The sequence below is a fragment of the Elephantulus edwardii genome, unplaced genomic scaffold, assembly GCF_000299155.1.
Source record: "Elephantulus edwardii isolate Elephantulus edwardi_28Jun2011 unplaced genomic scaffold, EleEdw1.0 scaffold00001, whole genome shotgun sequence".
Taxonomy (NCBI): Eukaryota; Metazoa; Chordata; class Mammalia; order Macroscelidea; family Macroscelididae; genus Elephantulus; species Elephantulus edwardii.
The window spans coordinates 25,183,068-25,193,977 of NW_006399751.1; the positions used below are offsets into that span (position 1 = coordinate 25,183,068).

General features: G+C 38.4%; 1 pseudogene; it reads left to right on the plus strand.

The window, feature by feature from the left end:
- The first annotated feature begins 8,198 nt into the window (after positions 1 to 8,198).
- Positions 8,199 to 10,491, plus strand: LOC102875017 (annotated as a pseudogene).
- The last annotated feature ends 419 nt before the right edge of the window (positions 10,492 to 10,910 follow it).

Sequence of the window (10,910 nt, forward strand, 5' to 3'; positions counted from 1 at the left end):
AGGGTGAAGGGACAGTGCAGGAAAAGAAAGACCCAGAATGAGATGGATTGACTGATTCAGTGACTAGAGATGATGAGATTGGCCCAGGATAGGGCAGGGTTCAGAGTTAATGTACATAGAGTTGCTGTGAGTTACAGATAACTTGATGGCACATAACAACAATAACATAGGCAACTAGTTAAATTTAATCTAATATAGTATAAAATTATTGGTATCTCTTTTCTCTACTGAAATTATGTGATGGGATATAGCATGATTGACATATGTTTTTCAATTTAAAAAAAATTATACTTGTACTCAAATTCGATGAATTATAGAGATGATTACCTAACCTACTATTTCAATCTGTTTAACAATTATAAAACAATAAGTCTCATGACAAAAATTTGAAATGTGCATACAAGTTAATAATTTTAAACTGTTCTGAGACTTGATCATTAAAGGCATTAAAGGAAATGATACTAACTTTCAAAAACAAAGCTGAATGGAAAATAAAATAAATCCTTCATAATATAGTACATGATTCCTTTTAATTAGATGAACTTGATGGCTAAGTCTTAGATCTAAGCTTTCTTTTTCTTTTTAATCATTCTTTTCACCTAGAATGACAGATTCTGTTAACCACTGAAGGTTTTAGTAATTAAATGTATTGCGATGGGAAAGGCTGTGGTTAGGGACCTCTCTAAAGTACTCAAGAGCAGCGGTGTCTCTCTGGAGACTAAGGTGCGCCTGATACAGGCCATAGTTTTTGCAATCACTTGTTATGCATCAGAGAGTTGGACAATGACTAGGGAGGATAGAAGGAGAATGTCAATTGCCTTTGAGCTGTGGTGCTGGAGAAGAGTACTGTATGTACCATGGACTGCCAAGAAAACAAACAGATTCATCCTAAAGAGGGTTAAACCAGGCTGCTCCTTGGAGGCAAGGATTCTGGGGCTTCGTCTGACATACTTTGGACATGTTGTAAGGAGAGACAGGTCTTTAGAGAGGGGCATCATGCTGGGTAGAGTAGAGGGACAGCGCAGGAGGGGAAGACCCTCTATGATGTGGATTGATTCAGTGACTGGGGTAATCGGGATGGGTGTGTCAGAGGCAATGCAATTGGCACAGGATAGAGCATGGTTTAGGGCTGTTGTACATAGGGTCGCTATGAGTCGCAAAGGACTCGACGGCACATGAAACAACAACAACAACATAATAATAATAATGACATTGCAAAAAAATCAAGTTATTTCTGGATTTTGGTATTATTCACAAAACACAGTATTCCTTTTTCAATTATATATATGTCTATACACAAGAGTATACCTGTCCACCTGCCACTGCCTTACTAAGTAATTCCTTTGGCTTTAAGGAAGGAGAATAAACCTTCATGATTTATATTAGATATTCTTTCTGGGAAATACATCTTGGAATTACTATCAAAGCAGTTTTATTTCAACTTGTATCATTATTAACTGTCTTTATATAATTTCTTTGATACTTTCATTGCTTCAACCTAAACTCAAAAAGAACTACGGTAGGGAGATTTTTCTGTTTAAAAACTCTTTAATAGAAAATGAGAAAAGGGATTGTGTCAACAAAAATAATTACTTAAAGTTAAGGCATACCTTTCCTAAACACCTTATTTGTCTGTGTTTTCATATGTTGTTGTTGTTGATTGCCTTTGAGTCAAGCACAACTCATAGTGACCCTATGAACAAAAGGCTTGAAGCCCCTCTAAAACTATCAACATTTGTCAACGTTCGTAGAGTTTCCCAGAGCAAGTTGTTTAGGAAGTGGATGCCACCTCTTGCTTCCAAAGTATTTGTATATTTACACACACACACACACACACACACACACACACACACACACATTGTTGTTGTGGTATACCATTAAGTTAGAATCAACCCATAGCTGACCCTTCTGTGGGTTTTCTGAGGAAGTAATTTACACTGGAGATAGATCCCCCTACTGCAGAGCAGCTGGTAAATTCAAACCATATGCCTTTGGGATTACAGTACAGTTTCTTAACACTGTTGTTGTTGTTGTTAAGTGCTGTCAAGTCGCAGGCGACTCATAGCGACCCTATGAAGGAGAGTCCTTGACGCTTGGGTGCCTTTCATCCTCTCTCCAAGTTCATAGGGTTTCCGGAGGCAAGCTATTATGGAAGTGGACGCCACTCCTCCTTCCACGCTTGTTCAATCGGGGAGCTCCACCCCACTCTCTGTCCGCATCGGGTAGCCAACCATTAACGCATTTGACACATCCGTGTCACAGTGGTTACCTCACAGCAACCACAAGTGACCACGGGATGGCAACTTGTACACCAGGGCTATACGACCTAGAGGAATGTCTGAACAAAACAGTGAAAGACTGGCCAGGCGTGGCTTCCCTGGCTCCTGGTAGGCAACCAGAATTCCATATGTGGTTTGTTGTTGTTATGTACTGTCCAGTGAAAATAGATCCATAGCTTACCCTCCATGACATTCCCAGAAGCAGTTAGTCACACAGGAGGAAACTTTCCATCCTTCTCCTGTGTGTAGCTAGCTAGATGATAGATGATAGATTAGATAGATAGATAGATAGATAGATAGATAGATAGATAGATAGATAGATAGATAGATAAACAGATTAGAGAGTTCAGGTGGTCTAGTGTCAAGAAGCTGTGCTGCAATTACAAGCATTTCAAGGCCACCAGCTTCTCTGAGGGAGAAAGATGAGCAATCTCCTCTCATGTGATTTATTGCCTCTGGAAACCCTGCAGAGAGTCGACTATGGGTCAGTTATGACTCTACAGTACATAATGATAGATAGATAGATAGATAGATAGATAGATAATAGATGATAGATAGATAGATAGATAGATAGAAAAACAGATAGATAGATGATTTAAGTGTTGGTGAGTCAACAACAACTAACAGCAACCATATGAACAACAGATCTAAACTTGGTCTGATTCTGCATCATACTCATAGTCTCTATTGTATTCAAGCCCTTTTTGTGGAAGTCACCGTGTCAATCCATCTTTTTTGAGGGTCTTTCTCTTTCTTGGACCTCCCTCTTTCCAAGCATAATAATGCCTTTCTCCAAGGATTGGTTCCTCCTGAGAATATAACCAAAGTAAATGAGAGAAAGTGACAAAGTTTCACCATCCTTGTCTTTTTTTCTTTTTTCCACTATCCTTGTCTTTAAGGAATACTCTGATTGCACTTTCTTGAAGATAAATTTGTTCTTTTGGATATCCATGTCTATCCAATACTCTTCACAAACTCCACAAATAAATCCATTCTAAACAACATATTTTAATATATAATAATGCTAAACATTTGCTATTTTTTGTTGTTCGGTGCTGTTGAGTAGAGTACCACTCATAATAACCCTATGAATAACAGATCTGAACCCTAGCCTGTACTGTGCAATACTCATCATCTCTGACACACTTTGACCCCACTGCTGCAGTCACTCAATGTCAGTCCATTAGACTGAGAGTCTCCTTCTCTTTTGCTGACACTTGACCTTGCCAAGAATAATGTTCTTTTCAAAGGAATAGTTTCTCCTAACAATATACCCAAAGTATGTGAGATAAGGCTTTGTCATTCTTGCCTCCAAGGGTCATTCAGGCTGCACTTTCTCCAAGACATATCTGTTTATTCTTTTGGCCATCTTTGGGATATGTATTCCTCTTCTTCAACACCACAGTAAAATGCATCAATTCTTCTGTCATCCTTATTCAGCCTCTAGTTCTCAGCTACAAAGCAAGTGATGGAAAAGACTATCATCTTTAATGGGTACATCTTGGTCTTGAAACTGGTATTACTGTTCCTCACTAATTTAGAAAGGTCCTGACATTAGACTTATCCAATGCAATATTTTTCCCATTCTCCTGATTGCTGGTACTAAGGTTATTGATTGTATATCCAAGTAAAATTTAATTACTTGCAACTTCAATCTTTTCTTTATCTATCTTGGTATTGCTTATCAGTTCAGGGTGAGAATTTTTATCTTCTGTATGCTGAGATGCAATCCACATGGAAGACCATAGTGTTTAATCTTCTGAAGCAAGGATTTCAAGTCCTTCTTGTGTCATTTGCATAATGCAGGTTGTTGATGAAGTTTCCTTCAATTCCGATGCCACATTCTTCCTAGAGTTCAGCTTCTGAAATGATTTGTTTAGTATATATATATAGAAGAGGTATAGAGAAAGGATACAAGCCTGACACACATCTTTCTGATTTTAAACCATTCAGTGCTTCCTTGATCTGTTAGGACAATAGCTTTTTGGTCTAGGTATTAGTTTCATTTAAGCATAATTAGGTTATTGTTGTTTTGTGCTGTTGAATTGTAACCAACTCATAAGTGACCCTCTAGTGGGATTTCAAAGGTAATTTCAGAAGGAGATTTCCCATCCTCTCGTGGAATAGTTCAGATAGTGGATTTAAACTGTGTGCCTTTGGGATTTCAGCTCAGTTTCTTAGCACCAGGACACTAGAGCTCCATATACACATATTCACACGTATTATCTGGGGAGGTCTAGAGATGTAGTCTGTAGGGAGATGTGCTGATAATCCAAAGCCTGCATGGCTCTGCAGGATCAATTTCACTGGAAAAAACATGGGAGGAAGATGGGGAATCTCCTCCCCTTATGCTTTATATACTCATAAACAAATGGAATATTGCTTTAAGATGACATCAGCTCACAGGGAGTGAGACTGTTGTGTTCTTTTTAATAGACTATGTTTGTAGAATGTGTGACACATACATGTATATACACTCCATGCCAAACAAAGGCATTGTTGTTAAGTCTGATATAAGTTTTCAGATATCCTTTTGGATTTCTGAAATTTTAAATCTGAATGGGAGGGGATTGCTTCACCTTTCTACAATTTAGAGGTTGATGGCTTTAAATTGCTCATCTTTCACTTTGTAGCTCATCATTGCTCCACCAGGGCTCACAATGTAAAATAAAAATATATCTATTCAAACATGTTTGAAGTCTTAAATTAATCAAGATATTTTCTTTCTTTTTATTTTTCTTCTCACAAAAATGATAATTTTCATTTTGATCCTGATTTAAGTATAGAAAAAGGCCTTGCTCTCCAATGTTTCCAGCCTTACAATGTGATTAACAGCACTTCCCTCAGCTGTGATGTCGCTGCAGGCTCAGATTCAGAGACATGTTCTAGACTTCTGCTTTTCCAATTACAAAAGTATAGTAGGTAGTATTTGAACACAACCAAGAAAAAAAAAGATCCTATTAGGTCAGAAAGCAGGAAAGAGAAGCTTAATGCTTAATTCACCAGCTGGAGCCCAAGAGTGTTTGGTGATTTTTCTACTTCGTAGGCCCGACTAGGTCTGACAGAGAGCCATTGGAGCACACATTTCCTGCCTTGAGTCAGTGTTGGACCAGGCCCCAGAACCCACAGTGTTACACTGCCTCTTTCCACACTTTGGCCAGAAATAGGCCTCATCACATCAACACATTCCTTGCCTGATTCCCTGACTCAAAACTGCTAGAAGTGCCTGAGTTGTTCGATCAATCTAAACTTTACTGTGAGTATGAGAAATAACTTTTTTTCTACCACCGGGACCTGAACAACACAAATATGATGTCTAAATGTGGAGCACATGCTTTTTAAAGCAGTTTTTGTTTTACCTAGTAATGCAGAGATATTAATTACATACAAAATGTTTCCCTGGGAAAAATGGCTTTCCAAAATCTTGTTATAAAATTCAAGCCAAATTGGAGCTTAGTCATTGGGAACGAAGTAGGGTATTTCGACAGTCAGGAAAATCCTCCTTGGAAAATTATGACTCCCCACAGAGATTTAGAAAAACACATGTTAGCCACTTACTTGCAATGGTAAAATGGGTCTCAAAGCTAATTTGATTTTTTTAAAGAAACCAGTTAGAAAAATGGTAAATACGGAGCTGCTTAGTCAAGTGAACCAAGTCAGTCATCAAAATATTTTCCTGTCTATGACAGTATAGTGTGGTTTAAAATTGTCTAGCAACTGTTACCTTTTTTATGTATATGACTTTCTGATGGGTTATAGCTTTTTTCTTTTGATTTATGAAACTCAGCACAAGATGCTATTTGAAATTTATTTCACTCATAGGGGTATATATTCTAGAATTAGAAAAACCCACCAGTAAAAACCTTAGCATACCCCTATGAAAAATGCCTTGAAAAAGAAAATACATACTAGTCACTTTTTAGAGAGCTTTGGGGCCCTAGTGGTAAGGAGCTGCACTGCCAGCCCAAAGGCAGGTGGTTCCAATCCACCAGCTTCTCTGTGGGGGCAATATAGGCGATCTCTTCCATGCAATTTACAGCTTCTGGAAACCCACTGCAGGGTCACCTATGAATTGTTTCTGACTTGATAGCACATAACTACAAAAGCATTGTCATTTCTTTAATTAGTATCAACTTAAAGATGTACTAATTGACTTAAAGACAATTAAATTATGCCAACTGACCACAAGAGACCCAATATTTTAATTGTTTTGTTGGGGCCAAGTTGATTCTGACACATGTATGTAAAGGAGAATTCTCCCATAAGGTTTCAAAGGCTTTAAAGTTTTGAAAGCAAATCATCGGGCCTGTTCTTCAAGGTGGGTTAATTAAGTACCCTTTAATTCAGCAGGCCTCCACTATAGTTTTAAGTAGGCTTAGCTCTTACTCTCTTATATGAAAGACTATTCACAGACTCATTTTAGTTACTATCAAGGGATTCCTTAAGACTTTTATAGGGAAACATGTTCATTTTGACAATGACTACATTAGTTTGGGCATGTTATAAGGAGGGGCCAGTTCTTGTAAAAAAGATATCATAAAAAACAAAAACAAAAACAAACACCACAACAAAACAAAAACAACAAAACCCCAAAAATCAAAGGGCAATATCATACAGAGAAATGCAATGGATCAGAGAAATAAAGACCCTCAGTAAATGGACTGACACAGAGACTCCAACAATGGTCTTGAACAAAGAGCCTGTGGTGATGATAGAGCAAGGTTCTGTCTGTCCGTTCTTTATAGTGTTGTTATGAGTCATAGTCAACACAATGACATCTAACAACAACAACATAATATTCCAACCTCTTTAAATTGATATGGATTTCCATGATAAAAAGCATATAATAATATTTTCATTCATTCCTACCAAGGCAAGGTTTTCTGTTTTCTTCTTTTGGTGTTGTTTTGTTTTGTTGAATGAAGTCACTAAGTTCATTAAATGATAATGAATCTGACCTGCTCTGTACAGCTCAAAAAGATCATCTCATGCTCAAATACAAGGTCATATGTAAGTGCTCTCTTTTTGCTGTCTTTCTTCTTGTGGCCATGTAAGCAATAAAAAGTGGAGACAGGCAGTTGAACAAATAGATGCGTTTGGTATAAATTCAGTGTCACTAACTAGTTTTTTCTTTCTATAAATTTTTTTTCCCCAGTAAGAGTTCCTCTTCCCTCGTCAAGGTATTGGTTCTTTCCCTATTTTATAATAAAACAAATTTTTTTGTGTGTGTTTATAACTAAAACACAAATAACAGTTACTATTGGAGTAGTTGTGGCCTGTAATAATTAGTGATTGGCTAAGTGATTATATTGTAATATATTTAGTAGAAATAAAGATGAGGGAGAAGAGTGCATTGTATTTTTATCACATGAAATTTTGCACTAATTTACATTTAATGGTCTTTTTTATATATGCTTTATTAATTTTTGCTTTCTGATGATCTAGCCTTAATACATGTATCTGCCTAGTTTTCTTTCTTGAGAAGTAAATACAATGTGGTTTTTTTTCCCATCAGTGAAACATGACACACAAACTTATACTAGAATAATACCATTCTAAATAGAAAATGAACTGAAATAATACTTACACTGAAATAATATCATACTAAATAGAAAGTGAACTAAAACAAGTTACATGTCTTTGAGCACTGGCTTTAAATGTCAAGAATTTTAAATTAATTAGAGAAGGATGAAAGTTAGGTTTAAAATAATTGATTCTATAATATTTTCATTTCAATATTAGATTGCCATTTCTAGACATACAGGAACCCAAAGCCTGCAATTAGACTGGATTAAAGAATTTAGAGACTCTAGCTAAATAAGGAAATAAAAAGACTTTCACTCAGATAATTAAAAAATGAAATTGAGGGTGATTCAATGCCTGACATTCCTTCCTACCAGGTCACTGAATTATGCAGCAATGGCAGAACCAGAGAAACCAAGGGTGAGGCAATAGCACCAAATGAAAGAAACAGAATAGAATTTCAATATCCCGAAAAGTGACCACATTTTTAATGTGATATGCATAGCTCAGTGACTGAGCTCTATTAGGAAATTCCCACCTCAATTTTATTTTCTGATTATATTATCTTCAACTAACTCCCGGGGTGGTTTTGGAAGCTTCATCTTGGTAATAATCTTTTCTGATCTAGTTTTTCAGTAAATCTGTGTTTTATTGACTATGCAAAGGCATTTGACTGTATGGATCACAACAAACTCTTGCTAACATTGAGAAGAATGGGAATCCCACAACATTTAATTATACTTAAATGAAATCTACTCCTAGACCAAGAAGGTGTTGTCCAAATGGAACAAATATAAACTGTATGGTTTAAAATTGGGACTAGTATGTGTCAGGGGTGTATTCTTTCTACATATCTATTCAATCTATATGCTGAGCAAATAATTCATGAGGCCAGACTCATGTGACATCAAAATTGGAGGAATAGTCATCAAAAACCTGTGCTGTGCAAATGACCCAACCTTGCTTGCTAAAAGTGAGGGAGACCTGAAGTGCTTGTTGCCGAAGAGCAAAGTTTACAGCCTTCAATGTGGATTACATCTTAACATCAAGAATGCAAAGATCATATGCAGTATTTGTCTTTGTGGGACTGAGTTAGTTCACTCAGCATAATGCTCTCCCAATTTAGGTAGTAAGTTACAAAAATCATTGCTCCTGCAGGCTGTGTGGTATTCCATAGTATGAATGTACCACAACTTCTCAATCCATGAAGAGAGTAAAAGGTCATTATGAAGATAGAGGAGGAAGAAAGTACCAAACAGATGTGCAAAGAAGAAAATCTCTGAAGAGATTCTAAAAATTACACTAGAACATTGAGAAGAAAAAACAAAGGGAAATGATGCAAAATTAAAAGAGATGACAGAGGTTTTCAAAAGACTTGTTCAGAAGACAAAGCAAAGTATTATAATGGAATGTGCAGAGAGATGGAGTTGGAGAAAAAAAGGGAAGTACTCAAGCAGCATTACTCAAGTTGAAAGAACTGGATAACAAATTTAAGCCTCCAGTTGCAATTTTAAGAGACACTGTGGGAAAACTCTTGAATGATCTAAGAAGCATCAAAAGAAGACAGAGGAATCACTGTACCAGAGATAATTGGTTGGCATGAAAATATTTCAGGGAGGTCCTTGCATGGCCGCCCCAGGCCCACACTGCCAGTGCCCGGCTCCAGGAGAAGGTAAATTTCTAGCGAAAGTTAATGGACAGTCTCCACAACAGATGGTAACACAAAATAATCCAGATAGAGTGCAGGTGCTGTAAGATGATACAAAGCTATCTCTTTGATCCGGTGCAGGTGTCTTTTCTTGGCTATATCAATGAAGTAAGCAACTGCAAGTTAGATGAAGAAAGAACTGGTAAATTAAAAGACAGAGCAGTGAAGTCTTGGTGCATAAAAATGACCTTCAAAGTGAGGTATTAAAGAGAACTGAGAGCCGGAGCAGAACAGTCAGTAGCCGGGAGCCCGCTGGTCTCACGGGGGAACTCTCCCTCCAGGGGACCCAGGAGGGAACCACAGTGGGGACAATGCTGATGGTGCCATCAATGGTTGGCCCCACTGCTGCTTTGCAGCCCACTGGGAATCCCACGCCCCAGTACGGTGGTGAGAACTCCTTGGACAATATTGCCAATGACAGTCTCCCGATGCTTCCCTTCCTTGAAGGAGGGGACACCAGGAGACAGGATGGTGTGTTACCAGCTGTAGAAGACACCCATGTCATCCAAAATGGAGACTCTGGACTATCTTCTAAGACAGAAAGTCTTGCCTTGGATGTACAAGACCACATCTTACAGATACCAGCTCTGGATTACCCTCAACTTTGGGGCTCAGCTGTAGACAGTAGTGATCATGGAGAAAAAGATTGTCTTTTCCAGAACCATGCAGAAAATGAGCATCTGGATGACATTGTCCTTCAAGGCATGGGTCCATCTACTAGGGAGAGGTGGGATTTGTTGAGCGAGAGCATGGCAACAGAAGTTCTAAGTGGCTCCTTTGAAGAGGAGGACGTTGCTCGTGCTGTGCCTGTGGCTGATGCTAAAAGTAGACAGGAGGGTGTCCATGGCTGCAGTGGGGATGGCAGAGGAGGATGCAGCAGTGGTTGAAGCACTTGCTGCTCTAGAAGCTGCTACTGCAGGAGAAGATAAAGTTATATTGGGGAGGGGACTCTCAGGCAAGGACACTGTTATGTGGACATAGCTGAGCATGAGGGATGCCTTTCGTTACATACAGAGCTGTATTCCATCAGTGTAGCTGTGCTGCTGGTTTACACCAAACCTTTGCTTTATTGTCATAACCTACGCCATTCTGCTTGTTCCATATTTGGAACATCATTCTGTTTAGCTGAGCTATCATGTAGGACAAGAGAAGGGAAAAAAAAAATCAGGGCGGGCTATAGCATCCAGGACCACAGCAGACATTAAGCTGCCTACTTTGTCACCCCTCAACGCTCCCCAGAATAGCGAATGTTTATGTCAGTGCTCTAAAGTTCCACGTCAGTCCCAGAATCACAGAGTGGACTGTGTGACTGAATTCCCCATCTTGCTTTTGATAGCCAAATGTTGGACTTAACCTGGATAAGGTGATGGCCCAGTGAAAGTGCCTACTGTAAACCCGGC